Source organism: Neodiprion virginianus, chromosome 6 (assembly GCF_021901495.1).
Source record: "Neodiprion virginianus isolate iyNeoVirg1 chromosome 6, iyNeoVirg1.1, whole genome shotgun sequence".
Lineage (NCBI taxonomy): Eukaryota > Metazoa > Arthropoda > Insecta > Hymenoptera > Diprionidae > Neodiprion > Neodiprion virginianus.
The window spans coordinates 13,910,089-13,936,558 of record NC_060882.1 but is presented as its reverse complement, the minus strand read 5'-3'; the positions used below and the strand labels follow the sequence as shown (position 1 = coordinate 13,936,558).

Below are 26,470 nucleotides of genomic sequence, written 5' to 3'. Positions count from 1 at the left end.
TTCCAAAGTTGTCAAATTTGTCAAAGGAAATCTGGCAATGGTGCGAGATTCGCGACTTGTGGATTTTCGCTTCATACATTAGTTCTCGCGACAATAAAGACGCAGACGAGGAATCGAGAGTCAAACAAAACGAAACCGAATGGGAATTAGCTAGCTGGGCATATAATCAAGTAGACACAACCTTCGGGAAATTCGACATAGATATGTTCGCATCGAACGTAAATGCAAAGTGCAGAAAATTCGTCTCATGGCACAGAGACCCAGAGGCGTGCGCGGTAGATGCTTTTAACATACCGTGGACAAATTTATATTTCGACGCTTTTCCACCATTCGCTGTCATCCTCAGAACAATTAGAAAAATAATTGCTAAGAAAGCAAACGGGGTGTTGGTTGTGCCTTTCTGGCCAACACAGCCGTGGTACCCCCTGTTTCAGAAATTGTTGGTGAGCCAGCCGATCCTTTTTCATCCAGAAAATGATTTGTTAATTGATAATTGCAGGCAATTCCATCCGTTGCGAACCTCGCTTTCCCTGGTTGTCGGGAAGTTATCGGGAAAGCGTTTGTCATGAAAGGCGTTCCTCAGGAGTCCGTACCGGTTGTGATGGCATCGTTGTCCGAAGGAACCATTAAGCAATACCGGAAGCCATTAAGCCTCTGGTGGGATTTTTGTCAAAGGAAGAGAGCCAACCCTATCAGGCTCCAGTTTCATCTGTTCTCGAGTTTTTAACCGTCTCTTTATCCCACGTAAAAACTTATGGGACGTTAAACTCGTATAGATCAGCCTTAGCGTTAATAGTTATAGGCGATATAGGGTAACAGCCCGTTATAAAGCGATTCTTTTGAGGTGTGGCTCAGCTACGCCCGCAATCAGCACAATATGAAGAAATTTGGGACCCTGACCCAGTTTTATGTTATCTAAAAACTCTTTGGCCGCACGACACTCTGTCGTTTGAGGATTTGACAAAGAAACTAGTCATGTTATTAGCGTTAGTGACAGCACAAAGAGTGCAAACGCTGTCAAAAATTAGATTAAGCTGTATCGATAAGACTGACACAGAGATTAAAGTCAAGATCATAGATCGTATAAAAACTTCGGGACTGGGGAGAAAGCAACCCTTATTGTGTCTGCCGTTTTTTGAAAAACAACTTAAGTTGTGTGTAGCTACGGTCTTAGACTGTTACATTAAGCGTTCGGCAAGTTTGCGACCTAATAACGAAGATTTCTTACCGATAACATGTAAAAAACCTCACCGCGTGGCAACAACGCAATCTATACGAAGGTGGATAAAGGAAGTGATGGCCAAAAGTGGCATTGATACGAATACTTTCGGTTCACACAGTACTAGACACGCGGTTACCTCCGCGGCATATCGCAGGGGTGTAGACATCGAAACAATCCGAAAAGCTGCGGGTCGGACGGAAAAATCGAGGGTGTTTGCGCGATTCTATAATCGACCTCTGATAAAAAATATAAAGATATCCAAATCCATAATTACTTGAGTACAAGAATGGCTGTGAGACAGATGTTGTCAATGTCAACTTAAAGTTTATGATTATTATTGTGCGCACCAAATTATCCTTAAATACAAATTGCATAAAACTTTGAACAACTACCATTGATCAAGAGGACAAGACGACGTAGCATAATTAGACGATCAAACGAACTTACCTTAAGTGATGTTCGATCGTGATTATGCTCGGCGTGTTGTCCGAATAGATCAAACCCTCCCTGTTTCTTCCCCCCTTTTTCATCTATTCAAGATGCAATTTGTCGGCTTTCAGATGTAATGGCGTCGGGGCATTAGGCGCAGGGGTTTCTGGGGAGAGTGGCACTGCCATCTAGAGGCGTAGGCGCGAATTTTTGGTTTAATTTAAAAATCTGTAACGGATCGAGCAACTGACGTTACTACCATTGATCTATTCGGACAAGACGCCTAGCATAATCACGATAGAACATCACTTAAGGAAAGTTCGTTTGATCGTCTAATTTTTCCTCATAGATATTTCATTATTTTGCCTTTTTATATAAAAATTTGACCAATTTTAATTATTTTTTTAGGTATATTATTTGGATTTTATGTTTATTATTTAAATGTTGAAATGTTTAAATTGAAGTTTCATTTTTTAAATTTATTTTTTAGAACAATATGGTTTTTACCTGTTATTTCTACTTATGGTTTAATTAAAAATATTATATTTATAAATAAAGAATTAACATTAAATTTTAACCAAAATTGATTAGAATTTTATAAAAGACGAATTATTATAATTTTTATGAAAAATTTTTATATATTTGTTACGTCCTCCAGACTTCATATTCCTTTCCCACGCTCTTAGTTACCTTACGCTCTGTAATCTACCCTTATCGTTCGCGAGTCAGCAGGTTCTCCTGTAACTCGCGGCTAGCTTGCCTGCTACATCCGGCAGAAGCAGGCAGATCCATCCCAGCACTCAAGCAAGACACCTATCCCTCTAAATCAAGACCGTACCCTTTTTCCCTTGACCGACTCCGTTGCATTGACCACGAATAAACAATCATATACTTTAAATCGTTTACCTTCCCTTAATACCGATCCCTTTCTATTCCATTCCCTTCCTGCATTGGGAGTAGTAGCACGCGAGTGCATAGTCGACGTGAACGGACCCTACAATAGCCAAATAACACCTTGGCTGGGCGTGGAGTAAGCTCCGATTACCGCTCATCGGAGCCTACGCAATCTACCCCGTAACATTTTGGTGGCAGCGGTTTTGCCCGTCGACCTACCCGTCAGTGCAGTGCTGCATGTTTTCTACGAAAGTGTTCAGTGTTCAAAATTTCTAACGCCGTATCAATCAGTGATAGCCGTGTTACGAACGAACTACGGCCCACGAGGTACTGTGACAGGCATGCAGAACCTATTCAACTCGCCACGAACACAGGCTCTGCAAACAGTCCCCAATTTCAATAACTCCGTCACATTTTGGTACTATTGAAATTCATCGATACTTACTACGTCGAATAACTGTGTAGCGAGTGGAAATTCAGTGCGATAGCCAAGTTAAGCCGCACACCGCATCTGAACACATCACCCTTCGAACCGACAAATATTGAATGGACCATTCCCGCTCATTCGGACTCCTGCAACCCTGTTAAGACGAGAACCTGGACTCGAAAGTGACATCGCCCTAAGACCTGGATTACCACACTTATTTATCAACAAGCCACGGAGTACCTCATCTATACCCTCCTCGTGCCGACGCATGACGTGTATCGCCTCTTCAAGTTTCACCTGCGTCCAGCTGCCTAGAACCATGCTGTACTCTGTTTTTGCGTTTACCTTCGCCCTGTAAGTCTATTCTAAGTCTTAGTATTAACTTGATATTTTTATTCCTGTACTTGCAATACCCTGCTTAAAAATCAACATGGCACCAACTAACGAAACCGGTTCAAACTTTTGGTCAGTAAAAGATGTCTTGCCGACAATCCCCCCCTTTGACGGCCACAACATGCCCTTTGACTCATTCGTAGAACAATTACGTCACGTAGAGACTCTTATAAAAGCTTCGGATAAAATGACTTTTTCCAAATTTGCGCAATCAAAGGTTACAGGCCCCGCATCTCAATATTTAATAGGCATTAACTGTAATGACGTCGAGGACCTCATAACTGCCCTTAGCCGAGCATACCGCCCGGATATCCCCATACGCCAGTTATCCGCTCAATTAGATAGAATTACACAACAACCATATGAGCGCATCATAGATTACTCGTGCAGAATAAGAGCAATATCAAAAGAAATAAGCACAGCGATCATAGCCAAACACCCACCAGACTTAGCAACGCTTCTACTGAACGATCTAAAGAAGGATACCTCTAGATCGTTTATTAGAGGGCTTCGGCCAGAATTGGAGTGGAGAATCGCTACTATCAGACCATTACCAACCTTCGAAACTGCCGTCAGCATCGCCGAAGGTGAAGAAGCCGAGCTGATTAACCGTCAGATGCAATTCCCTGCACATTATTTTACCCCCTCTACACGCATGTGTCTGCCGTTACCCCCCCACACTGCTCCTCCGTCTCAGGTGCCCACCGCGGCCTCCTCTATCCCCCCCCTGATGTCATTGCCCACACGTGGTTACGTTTTTCAACCAGCGCCTCGTACCGAACCCGGAACCTACGCCCAAGCGCTCCATCCGAACAACAGTTCTGCTGACCACGTTAATGCTCTGCCCAGCACTTGTCAATTTTGTAACCACCAGGGTCACTCCATCACGGAATGTCACCGTTTGCAAAGTAAAAGATATTGTACCAAATGTCGCAGAATGGGCCACTTCCACAATGAATGCAACGTAAACCAAGAACTGCACTGCGACAATTGTAATCGCAGAGGCCACACAGTAGACCGATGTAGATCCTTTCCGCGTAATAACCAAGGCAATGCAGGCTCAAATAAACATTTAAACGGGAACATCGCCCGCGGGGAGAACGCGCCCGCGAGCAATGCAAACAACTAGCGTTCCGATCTTCAAGTCATATCCTCATAACAGCTTCAGCTGACCCTCCACTAATTTCGATCGACACCCCCGAGCTAATAAAAATATCTACATTTATTATTGACACTGGTGCAGACGTCAACTTGGTCAAAGAAAGTTCCGTTAGGCCCCTCGTACGACGAACATCCGACGAACGTTTGATGCTGACTGGTATAACAGACAAAAAGACGCAAACTATCGCAAAAACGGAAATACGTTTTAATAATAAATCCCATACCTTTCACTTGGTCCCTGACTCGTTTCCGATTCCGCACGACGGCATCTTAGGCCAGCCCTTCTTACGAAAAGAGAAAGCAACTATTTCTTTCAACTCGAACTCGGTGATGCTTGGATCCTCATTGCCAATCCACTTTGATAAATTCAATGAACCCTCGTCCGCGCCCGAAAAAACGCGCGTAATTACAATACAGGCCCGTACCGTGAAAGCCATCCCACTAATAGTTGCGAACCCAGACACTAAAGTAGGTTACCTTAAACGCATCGATTTAGGCAACAATGTTCTATGTGGTGAAGCGTTAGTTGAAAACCAGAACGGCATCGCTTACTCGTACGCGTTCAATTGTAGCGAATCTGCCGTAGAGATAAGTCCCCCAACAGTAACCCTAGACGAGTTCGACGAGCCACTGAGTACAGTCATGCCCAACGCTACGCCCACTGCATCGAGTAACCACCACAGCGATGCCCGCGCCAAAACCCTCGTTTCGCACCCAGGCCCTCTCCTCAGCAACTCATTAATTCTTTCTGCCGCCGAGCGTACATCGCGACCGACTAATAATCCCCCCTCCTGCCCCATCCAGTCCACTGACCTCGCGCAACTGCAATGCGATCCTCCTATCCCTGACAACAGTACACCCTGTCCCGGTGCCGCAACAGTGCTCTTGACTGACAGTAGGTCAGAAAGATTGGACGTCCTAAAGAGCAGCTTACACCTTGATCATTTGAATGAGACTGAAAAACAATCTATATTTAACCTCGTAACAGAATTTAACCATCTCTTTTATCTCCCAGGTGATAAATTAGGCCACACCAATTTATCTCATCACACTATCCCCACGACGGACAATACGCCTATTCATACCAAACAATACCGTTTTCCCAAAATTCACAAAGACGAAATCGAATCCCAAGTTGATAAACTACTCAAACAAAATCTTATTAAACATTCCTCATCTCCGTATAATTCCCCGGTGTGGATCGTTCCAAAAAAACCGGATAGCGACGGCAATAAACGATGGCGTATGGTAATCGACTACAGAAAACTTAACGAAAAAACAGTCGGCGACGCATACCCCATGCCCGATATCACGGAAATCCTTGACCAGCTTGGCTCAGCTAAATACTTTTCCACATTCGACCTTGCTTCCGGGTTCCACCAAATTCCCATGCATCCGGATCACAGCACGAAAACTGCATTTTCGACACCTAGAGGCCATTATGAATTTTCTCGTATGCCCTTCGGACTAAAGAACGCCCCCGCCACGTTTCAAAGGCTCATGGACCAAGTCCTTCTAGGCCTACAAGGCAACGAGATGTTCGTATATTTAGATGATATAGTTATTTACGCTCGAAACTTGCAAGAACATGAAATTAAATTTCGGAAATTAATGAAGCGACTAACCGCTGCTGGTTTAACTCTACAACCAGACAAGTGCGAATTCTTGCGCAAGGAAGTCGTTTACCTCGGACACCTCATAACTGAGTCAGGAGTAAAACCTGACCCTGGTAAATTAATAGCTGTTAAAGAGTATCCTGTCCCCAAAAGTCCCAAAAATGTTAGACAGTTCCTTGGCCTTTTAGGTTATTACCGAAGATTTGTTCCAAATTTTGGAAAAATTGCTAAATGCCTTAACAATTTAACGAAGAAGGATACCCCCTTCATCTGGACGTCCGAACACCAGTCTGCCTTTGAAACCTTACGCGATTGTTTATGCAAAGAACCAATTCTACAACACCCGGACTTCAACAAACCATTCACGCTCACTACAGACGCGTCAAAATTCGCGATAGGTGCAGTTCTCAGTCAAGATAAAGACGGTGCCGACCTACCGGTAGCATACGCATCCCGAGCCCTCAAGCCCGCTGAATTAAACTACTCGGTACCTGATAAAGAATTCTTAGCCGCCTACTGGAGCATGAATCACTTCCGCCCCTACATCTATGGTCAGAAGTTCACTTTAATAACAGACCACGAGCCACTCAAATGGGTAAAAAGCGTCAAGAAACCTAATTCCCGTTTATTACGATGGAGCTTAGAACTGGCAGAGTACGACTTCGATACGAAATACAAGTCCGGAAAATCTAATACCAACGCTGATGCTCTGTCCAGGAACGCACCGCCCGACACCGCTCAAATTCTTCCTATAGATGCAAAACGCCCCCGTCCAACGACCGAAGCCTCTAGTGATAAACCAAAAAAACGCATTAAAAAGACTCATCAGTACCCCAGACGCCCTCGACAGACCACAGACGAGTCCACCAACCCAGCTCCGCTGAAACACCCTAAAATCTCACAACCCTGTGAGATGATATACTCCTCTGATTCCTCTGATTCCTCTGACCTCTCCGACGATGAGCTCAGCGATAAAGAAACTCCGTTGCTCAAACCCCCCCTCGTTACCCCGGCACCGATCCCAGTACATCGCCAACCTAAACGCCATCGCGAAACAAATTCTTCAACAAATCCTGGGCCTCATAAAAGACCATACCTGAGCTATTTTTCAGATTCTTCCCTTAGCTCGGATGACTTACAGACCCCAGAAACTGAATCAGGTACCGATGACCTTTGTCCAGCCACCGATTTACCGGGGCCTTCTTATAGCGATTTCCTCATAGAAAGCGAAACTTTTCCTCTCATGCGTAATAGACGTATCAAAGAAATAAAAGCTGACCTTTTACAGCAAAAGGATAACTTGGCTCATTGCATATCGGCTGACTGCCAAATGTCAAAAGGAATCGCTTCAGAACTGACAGAACGTAAATTCATAAACCGCGAACAACTTAGAGAATTCGACCCGACTGTGACTGACGTTATTTCTGTGGTACATGGAAACCGGAAAATCTATAACCTATTTACAAAGTCCAAATACAGTGACAAACCTTTGCCCCACATTTTTTTTGACACCTTGGTTAACTTTAGGAAAACCTTGCAAGAAGATGGCGTAACATCCGTCTCGATACCATTGATAGGTTGCGGACTCGACAAATTAGAATGGAGCGCGGTGCGCAAAATGATCCATTACGTTTTTAAAAATTCGAAAATAAGAATCACCGTTTGCCGCCTCGACTCTCCGCTTCCTGCCACCGCGCGCCCCTGCATTACACCCCCACCCGTTTGTACTAACCTCCCTGACCCTGTCCCTTCCACATCTGGATTACCCCCCCGCCGCCATCTCCGAAAGGAATCGGAACGTCCGACCAAACCTGCAGCACCTCGTTCGATTCCACCTCCACCCCCACCCACTGACGTCATCATGCCCCCCCCTGTCGGGCCTCCGCGTCCCGCTAGGAGATACTCCCCCGCTACTTCCAGGCCGACGAACCCTTCCTTACACTCCTGTTCCCCTCCCCCCTCGCCCCTCCCACCCACCTCTGATAACGACGACAGTTCCGACTTGCTCACGGACGCTGAATACTATACGTGCACTCAACAATTCGACTCCCATATGGAAATTACTGACCATAACCATGACAGTGCTCTCAACACTAACGATGATCAAATTAATGACCCTCACGGTTTCGCATATTTTATTGACAACTTGGACGACATACCAGTATCGGACAATGTCAAAGATACCAATGATGGACTTTTGATGCTCAAAACCAACTATGCGCACTTCATATCGACAGACTGCGCTTGGATCAAGGGTATACCAGCCCAACTTGCCGGCGAGAATATCGTTGACCCAAAAATAGTAATGAAGCCTCGTCCGCGAAAATTTGATATCATTGAATCTAAGCACAATAGTCGACGTATTTTCACCCTAGTATTGAAAACAAAAAGCTCGGATAAAAGTAACCTATACGATATCTTCAAGCTATTGTCCAAACTGAAAACGGCTTTAGCCGATTCAAACCAAAAATCTCTTGCCCTCCCGATAACCGATGACAGTTTAGACGCTCTCGATCCTCGTGTTATCCGAAAACTTCTATCCTATATTTTCGCAGACTTAGGAATTCAGATCATGCTTTGTCGAAACACGACTGTCATCCCAGACGAATGTTTACGAAAAGAAATAATCAGAGAATGCCACGAATCGTTAGTCGGCGGTCATCAAGGTGTCACTAAAATATATAACCGCATTAGACAAAAGTATTTTTGGCCCCGTATGAAAGAACAAATCCAAGATTCCATAAGAACTTGCGAGAGTTGCCAAAGAAAAAAATTGGTCAGAGTAAAAACCAAATTGCCAATGATGATAACGGACACGCCTGCCGATGCATTCGACAAAGTGGCATTAGATATTGTTGGACCTCTACCCCTTACTAAATCGAACAACAAATATCTTTTGACGATACAATGCAATTTGACAAAATTCCTGGACGCCATCCCTTTACCTGATGCCACCGCCAAAACTATAGGCGCAGCATTCGCAAAAGAATACATTACACGTTACGGTGCTCCTCGAGCTATACTCACAGACCAAGGACAGAATTTTATGAGCACAGTCATCAAACATCTTTGTAAACTTTTCAAAATTAAGCAAATACGAACCACAGCTTACCGCCCACAGTCTAACGGATCGCTAGAACGCAGTCACCTTGTTCTCACTGAGCACATCAAACACTACACGGATGCTGGTAAAGACTGGGACGATTACATCCGCTTTGCAATTTTTTGTTATAACACCGCGAAGCACGAAGGTACTAACTTCACCCCCCACCAACTAATTTTTGGCTCTCAAGCCAGACTCCCAACAGACGCGAACCCCGCCAGCGCGTATACTCGTTCCTACGATTCCTTCCTTCTAGACTTAATCGCTAATCTATCCAGCATACGAAAACACGCCGCGTCCAACCTACAACAAGCAAAGCATCGTTCCAAGACGTATTACGACCGTAACGTCAACAGCCAAAATTTCGAAGCAGGTCAAAAGGTCTATCTACTGAACGAAACCCGATCCAAATTCGACGACCACTATAAAGGAGTGTATACGATTAAACGTATAATTAACAATATTAACGCTGAAATTTGGATTACCCCCCGAAAAACTAAAATCGTCCATTTCAATAAATTGAAATTGGCACACTTAACCGACTAATTGACCTGGACCGACGCTTGAACGAATACGAACTTGACCTGTCCAGTTTAGTAGACGCTATCCCCTTAGCCCAAAAAGGTATCGTCCAGCCTAAAATTCTATCACCAGAACAAATTATTTCCAGCCTTAAACATATCCCTCACCCGCGTCGTACAAAACCCCAAATTCCTACGCGCCATGCCATCCACCACCCGCACCTAGAAATAATACCATTTCCTGATAACCTGCCTACTCGCTCTTCGTCGCTGCTCCGGACCCAATCGGAAATTGAAATGACGGAACTAGGCATACCTAAGCCGCGTAAATTGTTCCCTGAGCAAAGCCTTAACGATAGCTGCGAACCACTCGAAGTTTGGCGCTAAGCCCTCCGCTATTAGCAATTATATTCTTTCATTGCTTTATTCTGCCCGTAATAATCTGCAGCCGTAATATAATCATCAGCACGTTGCATAAGTTTCGTTTATCATATATACAAATCTATCATATATACCACCACATTTATAAGATGTCATTTAGAAAATCTTATTCAAATGAATACTAATCCACTTAAACGCGCACTAACATCTAGGCGCTATATTTTAAGACTCTTCTTTGTAATATTCTGTAAGTGATTCAGTACGATAAGATGTCATTTATAAAATTTTTTTTTTATTATTCAAATGTATACTAACCCACTTAAACGCGCACTAACATCTAGGCGCTATATTTTAAGACCCTTCTTTGTAATATTCTGTAAGTGATTCAGTACGATAAGATGTCATTTATAAAATTTTTTTTTTATTATTCAAATGTATACTAACCCACTTAAACGCGCACTAACATCTAGGCGCTATATTTTAAGACCCTTCTTTGTAATATTCTGTAAGTGATTCAGTACGATAAGATGTCATTTATAAAATTTTTTTTTTTTATTCAAATGTACACTAACCCACTTAAACGCGCACTAACATCTAGGCGCTAGATTTTAAGACCTTTCTTTGTAATATTCTGTAAGTGAGTCACTACGTTTCATGGCCTTCCGCTTCCTTCCGAACATTCTATTTCGTACCCTCACCGAATGTTCTTCCCCAAGGGGGGGCGTGTTACGTCCTCCAGACTTCATATTCCTTTCCCACGCTCTTAGTTACCTTACGCTCTGTAATCTACCCTTATCGTTCGCGAGTCAGCAGGTTCTTCTGTAACTCGCGGCTAGCTTGCCTGCTACATCCGGCAGAAGCAGGCAGATCCATCCCAGCACTCAAGCAAGACACCTATCCCTCTAAATCAAGACCGTACCCTTTTTCCCTTGACCGACTCCGTTGCATTGACCACGATTAAACAATCATATACTTTAAATCGTTTACCTTCCCTTAATACCGATCCCTTTCTATTCCATTCCCTTCCTGCATTGGGAGTAGTAGCACGCGAGTGCATAGTCGACGTGAACGGACCCTACAATAGCCAAATAACACCTTGGCTGGGCGTGGAGTAAGCTCCGATTACCGCTCATCGGAGCCTACGCAATCTACCCCGTAACATATTTATGGATTCATTAATTTTTTATTTTAATAATATTTTATATTTATTTTTATTATTTGCCTTTTTATTTTTTTATTATTTATTTATATTATAAATGTTTAAATAGCTTAAAATTAAAGTATATAATTGAAGATAACATGATGATTTATTTAAATCTTTAAACATTCAATTTATGAAATTGAATAATTTATTTTTACAATGAAAATGTAATTTTTTTATAAACTATATAAATTAGATATATAAATGAATTTTAATCATTTAATAGAAAGTTAGAAGCTGTTTCATTTTTTATTTCTATTTAATTGGAATTTGTATTCATTCTTATTATCAACAATAATAAGCCTCTTTTTGGCTTCAATTAATTTTTAAAATAAATTATTTAAGATAAATTAATTAATATTAATAATTTTTGAATGCAGATCAAATGTTATATTTAACTATTATCCAATATTGAAGTAGAGTTATTAATAAAATAACTATGATTTCAGGCCGAAACTGAATATAAAATTTATTTCAACTTTATAATTTTCAAATTCAATTTAGTGTTCCAAACTTTCATTTATAGTATAATCCTAACAATGAAATTACGATAAAGTATGATGCTAAAAAAAGTCAAATTTTTGTATTTGAAATTGTTAATGTTATAATTATCGGTAATAAATGTTACTTCTACATCAAAAATTAAGAAAATAACTGCAATTAAAAAAAAAAACGATTAGAAAATGATATACGAGGATATCCTTTTGGGTCAAATCCACATTCGAAGGGCAAATTTTTTTCGAATTCATAAAATGTTTTTTTTGATAAGATTATTGAAATAGGTAATATAATAATAGTAATTATTATAATTATTATTGGGGTATTAAATATTAATTTAATTATTTATACTAAATTTCATTAGACTTATTGATTGGAAATCAATTAAACTTAAATTATATTACATAAATTATATTAGTAAGTTCTTCATCAGTAAATAAAAATATAAAGAAAAAGTTAAATTACATCTACGAAATGTCAGTATCATGCTGCTGCTTCAAATCCGAAGTGATGAAAATTAGAATAATGATTTAAATATACTCGAAATAAGTGAATTATAATAAATGTTGTACCAATTAAAACATGAATTCCGTGGAATCCTGTATCAATAAAAAAAGTTGATCCGTAAACTGAGTCTGCTATTGTAAATGGTGCTTCTAAATATTCGTATCATTGTAAGATTGAGAAAGTAATACCTGAAATGATTGTTAATAATATTCTTTTAATTATTTCCTTTTTTATATTATTTATTAATCTATGGTGGGCTCATGTAATTGTTGCTTCTGAAGAAACTAAAATAATTGTATTTAATAAAGGAATATCATAAGGGTTAAATGGTGTAATATTTTTGTGGGGTCATATTCTCCCAATTTCAATTGAAGGTGAGAGGGATCTATAAAAAAATGCTCAAAAAAAAAAAAGATAGAAAGAAAAAAAATTCTGAAATAATGAATAAAATTATTCCTAATTTTATTCCTATTATTACATTTGATGTATGTAATCCTTGATAAGTTCTTTCTCGAATGATGTCTCGTCATCATTGAATTATAATTAAGATGGTGATTAGAATTCCTAAGATTAATATATTTTTTATTTTGAAATTGAATCATTTAGTAGAACCTAAAAGTAGAATTATTACAGCTAAAGATCCTAATAAAGGTCAAGGTCTGTAATTAACTGAATGAAATGGATGTTGAGGAAAGGATATACTTTTATTTGACATTAATTTACTTCTCTAGAATATAAGGTGATTAACACTATAAAAACATTAGCTTGAATAATTGAAACAGCGAATTCTGAAATTTATAAAGAAATTTGTCTACTAGACTACAAGTAGTAAATTCTCCTTTTTTCGAAAGTTAATTGAAAATTATAATAAATATAAATGAAATATGAATAATGAATTTATTTATCATTTTTTTTATTCTATCAATTATATACAATATATACAAATTACACATAAATATGATTGATTATGAATGTAGGTAGATAAATTAAATAATTTAATGATACAAAAAATAATAATTTGAATAAATCATTTTTCTTTAATTGAAGAGTGAATAATTTTTGAAAATTAAAAATATGAAATCAAACAACTTATCATTTATCCATCTGTATGTTTTATCCAGACGTTTCAATAAGTTCTAATCCATTGTATAGATGTTCCAAATTACAATCCATGAAGGTCATTAAATGGCATTTTCGCAATGAATGATATTTTTATTCTAATTAATATGTGAGCAAATAATTAAAAACTATATAGGATATTTTTAATAAATATGTTTATTTTAAAAAAATTTAATTCAACCAAAAATATTTTTTTTTTAAATTCTTCTTTTTTCGAAAGTTAATTGAAAGTTATAATATGAATGAATAAAATATGAATAATGAATTGATCTATCATTTTTTTTATTCAATCAATCATGTATTTATACAAATTATACAATAATATGATTGATTATAAATGTCGGCAAATAAATTCAATGATTTAATGATGTAAGAATTAATATTTGAATGAATCATTCTTCTTAAATTGAAAAATAAATAATTTTCAAAAATTAAAAATATGAAATGAAATGACTGATTATTTATCTATCCGTATGTTGTCTTTGGACTTTTTAATAAGTTCCAATCCTTTGTATAGATGTTCTAAATTACAGTCCATAGAGGTCATTAAATGGCATTTTTGCAATGAATAACATTTTTATTTTAATTAATATGTAAGCAAATAAGTAAAAACTACATAGGATTTTTTTAATGAGTGTATTTATTTTGAAAGAATTTAATGTATCCGAAAATATTTTTTTTTTAAATTCCTCTTTTTTCAAAAGTTAAGTAAAAATTATAATATGAATGAATAAAATATAAATAATGAATTTATTTATCATTATTTTTATTCAATCAATCATATATATATACAAATTATACAATAATATGATTGATTATAAATGTCGGCAAATAAATTCAATAATTAAGTGATGTAAAAATGATTATTTGAATGAATCATTTTTCTCAAATTAAAAAACAATTATTTTCGAAAATTAAAAATATGACATGTAATGACCAATCAATTATCTATCCGTATGTTTTCTTCAGACTTTTTGATAAGTTCGAATCCGTTGTATGAATGTCCCAAATTCCAATCCATGAAGGACATTGAATGGCATTTTTCGAATAAATAGTATTTTTATTTCAATTAATATGTAAGCAAATGATTAGGAAATGTGGAAAATTTTTTTAATACTTATATTCATTTTTAAAAAATTTAATCATAGTGAAAATCGTTTTTTTTCCTAAATTCTCCTTTCTTTGAAAGTAAATTGAAAATCATGATATATATGCATAAAATATGGATGATAAGTTCATTTATCATTTTTTTTATCCAAACAAAGATATATATATGTATAAATATGTATATATATGTATATATATACATATATATATATATGTAGATACATATATATACACAAATTATACAATAATGTAATTGAATGTAAATGGAGGCAATGAAATTGAATAATTAATTGATAATAATGATATTCAATTTGAGTAAATTATTTTTCTCAAATTAAAGAATAATTACTTTTTAAAAATCAAGAATATGAAATGGAATGACTAATCGTTTATTTATCTGTATGTTTTCTTTAAACTTTTCAATAAGTTATGATCTATCGTATAAATGTTCCAAATAACATTCTATAAAGTACATTGGATGGCATCTTTGATTGAATAATATTTTTATTATAATTAATATGTGGGCGATTAATTAAAAAGTATATAGAATTTTTTTGTTGATTGTCTTTATTTTTAAAAAATCTAATTCACGTAAAAATTTTTTTCTTTTAATTCTTCTTATCTCGAAAGTTAATTAAAAATTATAATATATATGAATGAAATATGAAATATCAATTTTTTTATCATCATCGTTATTCGATCAATTATATATATATACAAATTATACATTGCTTTAATTGAGTATAAATGATGGCAAATAGATTACATAATTTGATCATGTAGAGAATAATAATTTGAATGAATAATTTCTTTTAAATAAGGGAATAATTCAGTTTCGGAAATTAAAAATGTGAAATTGAATAACTCATCATATATCTAGTTGTACGTTTTCATGAAACTTTTCAATAAGTTATGATACATTGTATAAATGTTCCAAATTACAATCCATAAAGTACATTGAATGGCATTTTGTGATTGAATGATATTTTTATTATAAATAACATGTGAGCGAACAATTAAAAAGTATATAGAATTTTTTCAATGATTGTGTTTATTTTTAGAATATTTCATTCGAGTGTTACGTCCCCCAGACTTTATATTCCTTTCCCACGTTCTTAGTTACTTTACGCTTTGTAGTCTACTCTTATCGTTCGCGAGTCAGCAGGTTCTCCTGTAACTCGCGGCTAGCTTGCCTGCTACATCCCGCAAAACCAGGCAGATCCATCCCAGCGCTCAAGCAAGACACCTATCCCTCTTAACCAAGACCATACCTTTTTCCCTTGATCGACTCCGCTGCATTGACCACTAATAAACAATCATATACTCTAAATCGTTTACCTTCCCTTAATACCGATCCCTTTCTATTCTATTCACTTCCTGCATTGGGAGTAGTAGCACGCGAGTGCATAGTCGACGTGAACGGACCCTACAATAGCCAAATAACACCTTGGCTGGGCGTGGAGTAAGCTCCGATTACCGCTCATCGGAGCCTATGCAGTCTACCCCGTAACATTTTTGTGGCAGCGGTTTTGCCCGTCGACCTACTTGTCAGTGCAGTGCTGCATGTTATTTACGAAAGTGTTCAGTGCTTAAAATTTCTAACGCCGTACCAATCAGTGATAGCCGTGTTACGAACGAACTCTGGGCCACAAAGTACTGTGACAGGCACGTAGAACCTATTCAACTCGCCACGGATACAGGCTCTGCAAAGAGTCCCCAATTTCAATAACTCCGTCACATTTTGGTACTATTGAAATTCATCAATAGATACGACGTCGAATAACTGTGTAGCGAGTGGAAATTCAGTGCGATAGCCAAGTTAAGCCGCACACCGCATCTGAACACATCATCTCTCGAACTGACAAATATCGAATGGACCCTTTTCGCTCATTCGGTCTCCTGCAACCCTGTTAAGACGAGAATCTGGACCCGAAAGGGCATCACCCTAAGACCTGGATTACCACACTTATTTATCAACACACCACGGAGTACCTCATCTATACCCTCCTCGTGCCGACGCATGACGTGTATCGCCTCTTCCAGTTTCACCTGCGTCCAGCTGCCTAGAACCATGCTGTACTCTGTTTTTGCGTTCACCCTAGCCCTGTAAGTCTACTCTGAGTCTTAGTGTTGAGTTGATATTTTTATTCCTATACTTGCAATACCCTGCTTAAATCGACATGGCACCAACTAACGAAACCGGTTCAAACTTTTGGTCAGTAAAAGATGTCTTGCCGACAATCCCCCCTTTCGACGGCCACAACATGCCCTTTGACTCATTTGTAGAACAATTACGTCACGTAGAGACTCTTATGAAAGCTTCGGATGAAATGACTTTCGCCAAATTTGCGCAATCAAAGGTTACAGGCCCCGCTTCCCAATATTTAAGAGGCATAAACTGTAATAACGTCGAGGACCTCATAACTGCCCTTAGCCGAGCATACCGCCCGGATATCCCCAGATGCCAGTTATCTGCTCAATTAGATAGAATTACGCAACAACCATATGAGCGCATCATAGATTACTCGTGCAGAATAAGAGCAATATCAGAAGAAATAAGCACAGCGATCATAGCCAAGCAGCCACCAGACTTAGCAACGCTTCTACTTAACGATCTAAAGAAGGATACCTCTAGATCGTTTATTAGAGGGCTTCGGCCAGAATTGGAGTGAAGAATCCCTACTATCAGACTATTACCAACCTTCGAAACTGCCATAAGCATCGCCGAAGGTGAAGAAGCCGAGCTGATTAACCGTCAGATGCAATTTTCTGCACATTATTTTACCCCCTCTACACCCATGTGTCTGCCGTTACCCCCCCCCCCCCCCCATACTGCTCCACCAACTCAGGTGCCCACCGCGGCCTCCTCTATCCCCCCCCTGATGTCACTGCCCACACCTGGTTACGGTTATCAACCAGCGTCTCGTACCGAACCCGGAACCTACGCCCAAGCGCTCCATCCGAACACCAGTTCTGCTGACCACGTTAATGCTCTGCCCAGCACTTGTCAATTTTGTAACCACCAGGGTCACTCCATCACGGAATGTCACCGTTTGCAAAGTAAAAGATATTGTACTAAATGTCGCAGAATGGGCCACTTCCACAATGAATGCAACAGGACCAACAGAAATCAAGAACTATACTGCGACAATTGTAATCGCAAAGACCACACAGTAGACCGATAGAGATCCTGTCCGCGTAATAACCAAGGCAATGCAGACTCAAATAAACATTTAAACGGGAACATCGCCCGCGGGGAGAACGCGCCCGCGAGCAATGCAAACAACTAGCGTTCCGATCTTCAAGTCATATCCTCATAACAGCTTCAGCTGACCCTCCACTAATTTCGATCGACACCCCCGAGCTAATAAAAATATCTACATTTATTATTGAGACCGGTGCAGACGTCAACTTGGTCAAAGAAAGTTCCGTTAGGCCCCTCGTACGACGAACAACCGACGAACGTTTGACGCTGACTGGTATAACAGACAAAAAGACGCAAACTATCGCAAAAACGGAAATACGTTTTAACAATAAATCCCATACCTTTCACTTGGTCCCTGACTCTTTTCCGATTTCGCACGACGGCATCTTAGGCCAACCATTCTTACGAAAAGAGAAAGCAACTATTTCTTTCAACTTAAACTCGGTGATGTTTGGATCCTCATTGCAAATCCACTTTGATAAATTCGATAAACCCTCGTTCGCGCCCAAAAAAACGCGCGTAATTACAATACAGGCCCGTACCGTGAAAGCCATCCCACTAATAGTTGCGAACCCAACACTGAAGTAGGTTACCTTAAACGCATCGATTTAGGTAACAATGTTCTATGTGGTGAAGCGTTAGTTGAAAACCAGAACGGCATCGCTTACTCGTACGAGTTCAATTGTAACGAATCTGCCGTAGAGATAAGACTCCCAACAGTAACCCTAGACGACTACGACGAGCCACTGATTGCAGTCATACCCAACGCTACGCCCACTGCACCGAGTAACCACCACAGCGATGCCCGCGCCAAAGCCCTCGTTTCGCACCCAGGCCCTCACCTCAGCAACTCATTAAATCTTTCTGCCGCCAAGCGTACATCGCGACCGACTAATAATCTCCCCTCCTGCCCCATCCAGTCCACTGACTTCGCGCAACTGCAATCCGATCCTCCTATCTCTGACGACAGTACACCCTGTCCCGGTGCCGCAACAGTGCTCTTGACTGACAGTAGGTCAGAAAGATTGGACGTCCTAAAGAGCAGCTTACATCTTGATCATTTGAATGAGACCGAAAAACAATCTATATTTAACCTCGTAACAGAATTTAACCATCTGTTTATCTCCCAGGTGATAAATTAGGCCACACCAATTCATCTCATCACACTATCCCCACGACGGACAATACGCCTATTTATACCAAACAATACCGTTTTCCCAAAATTCACAAAGACGAAATCGAATCCCAAGTTGATAAACTACTCAAACAAAATCTTATTAAACATTCCTCAACTCCGTATAATTCCCCGGTGTGGATCGTTGCAAAAAAAACCGAATAGTGATGGCAATAAACGATGGCGTATGGTAATCGACTACAGAAAACTTATCGAAAAAACAGTCGGCGACGCATACCCCATGCCCGATATCACGGAAATCCTTGACCAGCTTGGCTCAGCTAAATACTTTTCCACATTTGACCTTGCTTCCGGATTCCACCAAATTCCCATGCATCCGGATCACAGCACGAAAACTGCATTTTCGACACCTAGAGGCTATTATGAATTTTCTCGAATACCCTTCGGGCTAAAGAACGCCCCCGCCACGTTTCAAAGGCTCATGGACCAAGTCCTCCTAGGCCTACAAGGCAACGAGATGTTCGTATATTTAGATGACGTAGTTATTTACGCTCGAAACTTGCAAGAACATGAAATTAAATTTCGGAAATTAATAAAGCGACTAACCGCTGCTGGTTCAACTCTACAGCCAGACAAGTGCGAATTCTTGCGCAAGAAAGTCGTTTACCTCGGACACCTCATAACTGAGTCAGGAGTAAAACCTGACCATGGTAAATTGATAGCTGTAAAAGAGTATCCTGTCCCCGAAAGTCCCAAAAATGTTAGACAGTTCCTTGGCCTTTTAGGTTATTACCGAAGATTTGTTCCAAATTTTGGAAAAATTGCTAAATGCCTTAACAATTTAACGAAGAAGGATACCCCTTTCATCTGGACGTCCGAACACCAGTCTGCCTTTGAAACCTCACGCGATTGTTTATGCAAAGAACCACTTCTACAACACCCGGACTTCAACAAACCATTTACGCTCACTACAGACGCGTCAAAATTCGCAATAGGTGCAGTTCTCAGTCAAGATAAAGACGGTGCCGACCTACCGGTAGCATACGCATCCCGAGCCCTCAAGCCCGCTGAATTAAACTACTCGGTACCTGATGAAGAATTCTTAGCCGCCTACTGGAGTATGAATCACTTCCGCCCCTACATCTATGGTCAGAAGTTGACTTTAATTACAGACCACGAGCCACTCAAATGGGTAAAAAGCGTCAAGAAGCCTAATTCCTGTTTATTACGATGGAGCTTAGAACTGGCAGAGTACGACTTCGATACGAAATACAAGTCCGGAAAATCTAATACCAACGCTGATGCTCTGTCCAGGAACGCACCGCCCGACACCGCTCAAATTCTTCCTATAGATGCAAAACGCCCCCGTCCAACGACTGAAGCCTCTAGCGATAAACCAAAAAAACGCACTAAAAAGACTTATCAGTACCCCAGACACCCTCGACAGACCACAGACGAGTCCACCAACCCAGCTCCGCTGAAACACCCTAAAATCTCACAACCGCGTAAGATGATATACTCCTCTGATTCCTCTGATTCCTCTGATCTCTCCGACGATGAGTTCAGCGACAAAGAAACTCCGTTGCTCAAACCCCCCCTCGTTACCCCGGCACCGATCCCAGTACACCGCCATCCTAAACGCCATCGCGAAACAAATTTTTCAACAAATTCTGGCCCCATAAAAGACCATACCTGAGCTGTTTTTCAGATTCTTCCCTTAGCTCGGATGACTTACTGACCCCAGAAACTGAATCAGGAACCGATGACTTTTGTCCAGCCACCGATTCACCGGGCCCTTCTTATAGCGATTTCCTCATAGAAAGCGAAACTTTTCCTCTCATGCGTAATAGACGTATCAAAGAAATAAAAGCTGACCTTTTACAGCAGAAGAATAACTTGGCTCATTGCATATCGGCTGACTGCCAAATGTCAAAAGGAATTGCTTCAGAACTGACAGAACGTAAATTCATAAACGGCGAACAACTTAGAGAATTCGACCCGACTGTGACTGACGTTATTTCTGTGGTACATGGAAACCGGAAAATCTATAACCTATTTACAAAGTCCAAATACAGTGACAAACCTTTGCCCCACGTTTTTTTTGACACTTTGGTTAACTTTAGGAAAACCTTGCAAGAAGATGGCGTAACATCCGTCTCGATACCAGTGATAGGTTGCGGACTCGACAAATTAGAATGGAGCGCGGTACGCAGAATGATCCATTATGTTTTCAAAAATTCCAAAATAAGAATCACCGTTTGCCGCCTCGACTCTCCGCTTCCTGCCACCGCGCGCCCCTGCATTACACCCCCACCCGTTTATACTAACCTCCCTGACCCTGTCCCTTCCACATCTGGATTACCCCCCCGCCGCCATCTGCGAAAGGAATCGGAACGTCCGACTAAACCTGCAGCACCTCGTCCGATTCCACCTCCACCCCCACCCACTGACGTCATCATGCCCCCCCCCCTGTCGGGCCTTCACGTTCCGCTAGGAGATACTCCCCCCCCCCGCTACTTCCAGGCCGACGAACCCTTCCTTACACTTCTATTCCCCTCCCCCCTCGCCCCTCCCGCCCACCTCTGATAACGACGACAGTTCCGACTTGCTCACGGACACTGAATACCATACGTGCACTCAACAATTCGACTCCCATATGGAAATTACTAACCATAACCATGACAGTGCTCTCAACACTAACGATGATCAAATTAATGACCCTCACGGTTTCGCATATTTTATTGACAACTTGGACGACATACCAGTATCGGACAATGTCAAAGATACCAATGATGGACTTTTGATGCTCAAAACCAACTATGCGCACTTCATATCGACAGACTGCGCTTGGATCAAGGGTACACCAGCCCAACTTGCCGGCGAGAATATCGTTGACCCAAAAATAGTAATGAGGCCTCGTCCGCGAAAATTTGATATCATTGAATCTAAGCACAATAGTCGACGTGTTTTCACCCTTATATTGAAAACAAAAGGCTCAGATAAAAGCAACCTATACGATATTTTCAAGCTATTGTCCAAACTGAAAACGGCTTCAGCCGATTCAAACCTAAAGTCTCTTGCCCTCCCGATAACCGATGACAGTTAAGACGCTCTCGATCCTCGCGTTATCCGAAAACTTCTATCCTATATATTCGCAGACTTAGAAATTCAAATCATGCTTTGTCGAAACACGACTGTCATCCCAGACGAATGTCTACGAAAAGAAATAATCAAAGAATGCCACGAATCGTTAGTCGGCGGTCATCAAGGTTTCACTAAAATATATAACCGCATTAGACAGAAGTATTTTTGGCCCTGTATGAAAGAACAAATCCAAGATTCCATAAGAACTTGCGAGAGTTGCCAAAGAAAAAAATTGGTCGGAGTAAAAACCAATTTGCCAATGATGATAACGGACACGCCTGCCGATGCATTCGACAAAGTGGCATTATATATTGTTGGACCTCTACCCCTCACTAAATCGAACAACAAATATCTCTTGACGATACAATGTAATTTGACAAAATTCCTGGACGCCATCCCTTTACCTGATGCCACCGCCAAAACTATAGGCGCAGCATTCGCAAAAGAACACATTACACGTTACGGTGCTCCTCGAGCAATACTTACAGACCAAGGACAGAATTTTATGAGCACAGTCATCAAACAACTTTGTAAACTTTTCAAAATTAAGCAAATACGAACCACAGCTTACCGCCAGCAGTCGAACGGATCTCTAGAACGTAGTCACCTTGTTCTCACTGAGCATATCAAACACTACACAGATGCTGGTAAAGACTGGGACGATTACATCCACTTTGCAATTTTTTGTTATAACACCGCAAAGCACGGAGGTACTAACTTCACCCCCCATCAACTAATTTTTGGCTATCAAGCCAGACTCCCAACAGACGCGAACCCTGCCAGCGCGTATACTCGTTCCTACGATTCCTTCCTTCTAGATTTAATCGCTAATCTATCCAGCATACGAAAACACGCCGCGTCCAACCTACAACAAGCAAAGCATCCTTCCAAGACGTATTACGACCGTAACATCAACAGCCAAACTTTCGAAGCAGGCCAAAAGGTCTATCTACTAAATGAGACCCGATCCAAATTCGACGACCATTATAAAGGAGTGTATACGATTAAGCGTATAATTAACAATATCAACGCTGGAATTTGGATTACCCCCCGAAAAACTAAAATCGTTCATTTCAATAAATTAAAATTGGCACAAGAAGAAAGCAATTAAAATTTAAAAAAAAAAAAAAAAATCAACAGCCATATGCTGCCAAATTGCCTGCGATCGCGTTACATTACGTCTCATACTCTTGCATATCGTTGCAGGTGCAGTGCTCTCGACAGCAAGACAGACGATTCGACTAAAGTCGCGATTAAGCAACTGAATCAGAACCCGGGAATCTTCTTCGAACAATTGCAAGACCTACGTACATATAACAAAGAATGGACTTTGCTGAACTACATAGACCTCCAATATTTATTCGACCGACTTGACCAAACATCAGAATTCTTAACCATAATAGAAGGAAAATGCTCTTTCGCCAAAAACTACTCTTTCACCGGCGACCATTTTCAAATGTTGGCTGATAGAATAAAAACCATGAAACTATACCAAAACCGAATAGAATATTCAGTTGGCCATCGCACAGGCGAATCCACTCACTCCGAACTTGCTAAATTAGCCCACCATCGCGGAACACGAGGCGCGATTAATTTCATTAGTAGCATATCAAAATCCTTATTCGGCACCCTAGACGTAAAAGACGGAGAATATTTTAACCAACAAATTGACAACTTATACAATGACAGTAGACACTTAGCATCTCTGCTTAACAAACAGACAAATATCGTACAGTCAACGTTGGGCGTCTACAGGAAAGAAATCAACAGCATGATAAGCCACGACCGCGAATAACATAAATTACTCACGGCCCTCTCGACTGATACAGCTATTTCAAAAGCCTTAATCGCCAACAATACCTTCAGAATGACTTTACTCAACCGACTAATTGACCTGGACCGACACTTGAACGAATACGAACTTGACTTGTCCAGTTTAATAGACGCTATCCTCTTCGCTCAAAAATGTATCGTCGACCCTAAAATTCTATCACCAGAACAAATTATTTCCTGTCTTAAACATATCCAGTCACTCAGACCACAAATAGAGTTTCCTATTTCAATGGATCTAAATTACGCTGAAGAACTGATTCGAATCTCTAGAATCGACATAGCGTATTACGAACCCAGACTGCTTTATGTGATATCTACTCCGTTGCTCAACTCCGAGGCTGTTGACCTGTACCGACTGCTTCTCGTCCCCGTTAGACAGACATACGACTCTGCAATAAAAAATTCGCTTACATTCAACCTGGCGGCGACTACATAGCTATAGCACTTAACCGAGCGTCGTACTTTCAAATCTCGGAATCCAAATTTAGTAAATGCATTTTATCCCCAGGAAAATTCATATGTAAGTTGACACAACCGCTTTTCCGACCGTCGACTCACAAACTCTGCAAGGTAGACCTTTTTTTGAACCCGTCCAGAAAAATTTCAAAACAATGTGATATCAGACTAACCGTATTTGATGGAACCCACTGGACGGAATTATCAACATCTAATTCTTGGATTTTCTCATCTTCCACTCCTGAGACCCTTCATACTCTCTGCCCAAATGACCAGACCTCTCGTGTCACACTTTCCGGTTCAGGCATTATCACCCTAGACGACCTGTGTACGGCTAGTACTTCTGAAGTCACTCTCAAAACTTCGAAACGCTCACAATCTACCGAGACCCTCTCCTACGTCCCCAAAGTTACTTTGGATCTCACTCAAGTATCCCTCAGTCTTGATTCTAATATTTCCACCGACTTATTCCTTGTTGCCATCCCTCCCCTTCGCAAACCATCGCATATTAACCCCCACGATCTTGCAGTCACCAGCGTTTCCCTGAATGATCTACTGGAACGCTCAGCTGACCTCAGCAGACATTATCGCACGCGAGATAACATGCAACGCCTCACTACCAGCCTTGGTTATAGCGGCATCGGCCTCGCGTCCCTCTCAGTAGCTTTCTTCTGCTACAAAATCTCGTTATGTGGCAGAATCTCAAGGCTGTACTCTTGCTGCAAATTGGGAAGGACACGACATATCCCTCACCCGCGTCGTACAAAACCCCAAATTCCTATGCGCCATGCCATCCACCACCCGCACCTAGAAATAATACCATTTCCCGAAAACCTGCCTCCTCGCTCTTCGTCGCTACTCCGGACCCAATCGGAAATTGAAATGACGGAACTAGGCATATCTAGGCCGCGTGAATTGCTCCCCGAGCAGAGCCTTAACAATAGCTCCGAATCACTCGAAGTCTGGCGCTAAGCCCTCCGCTATTAGCAATCATATTCTTTCATTGCCTTATTCTGCCCATAATAATCTGCAGCCGTAATATAATCATCAGCACGTTACATGAGTTTCGTCTATAATATACACAATACCTATCATATATACCACCACATTTATAAGATGTCATTTAGCAAATTTTGTTCAAATGTATACTAACCCACTTAAACGCGCACTAACATCTAGGCGCTATATTTTAAGACTCTTCTTTGTAATATTCTGTAAGTGATTCAGTACGATAAGATGTCATTTATAAATTTTGTTTTGTTCAAATGTATACTAACCCACTTAAACGCGCACAAACATCTAGGCGCTAGATTTTAAGACCTTTCTTTGTAATATTCTGTAAGTGAGTCACTACGTTTCATGGCATTCCGCTTCCTTCCGAACATCCTATTTCGTACCCTTACCGAATGTTCTTTCCCAAGGGGGGGCGTGTTACGTCCGCCTGACTTCATATTCCTTTCCCACGCTCTTAGTTACCTTACGCTCTGTAGTCTACTCTTATCTTTCGCGAGTCAGCAGGTTCTGCTGTAACTCGCGGCTAGCTTGCCTGCTACATCCCGCAAAACCAGGCAGATCCATCCAAGCGCTCAAGCAAGACACCTATCCCTCTAGACCAAGACCATACCTTTTTCCCTTGACCGACTCCGTTGCATTGACCACTAATAAACAATCATATACTTTAAATCGCTTAATTTTCCTTAATACCGATCCCATTCTATTCCATTCACTTCCTGAATTGGGAGTAGTAGCACGCGAGTGCATAGTCGACGTGAACGGACCCTACAATAGCCAAATAACACCTTGGCTGGGCGTGGAGTAAGCTCCGATTACCGCTCATCGGAGCCTACGCAATCTACCCCGTAACACGAGTAACGATTTTTTTTTTGTAAATTCTTCTTTTGTCGAAAGTTAATTGAAAATTAAAGTATACATGAATGGAATTTGAATAATCAATTTATTTATCATTTTTTCTATTCCATCAATTATGTATATATGCAAATTAGACATTATTGTAATTGATTATAAATGTAGGCAAATAAATTCTATAATTTATTGAAAGAAAATATGATGATTTGAATGAATCATTGTTCTTAAATCAAAAAATAAATAATTTCCAGA

General features: G+C 40.3%; 1 long non-coding RNA gene across 1 annotated transcript; it reads left to right on the top strand.

Moving 5' to 3' along the window:
• The first annotated feature begins 847 nt into the window (after window positions 1–847).
• On the top strand, window positions 848–12,565 carry LOC124306959 (uncharacterized). The gene is made up of 2 exons (XR_006908728.1): window positions 848–944; window positions 12,481–12,565. It is a non-coding gene; the product is annotated as an uncharacterized LOC124306959 (long non-coding RNA).
• The last annotated feature ends 13,905 nt before the right edge of the window (window positions 12,566–26,470 follow it).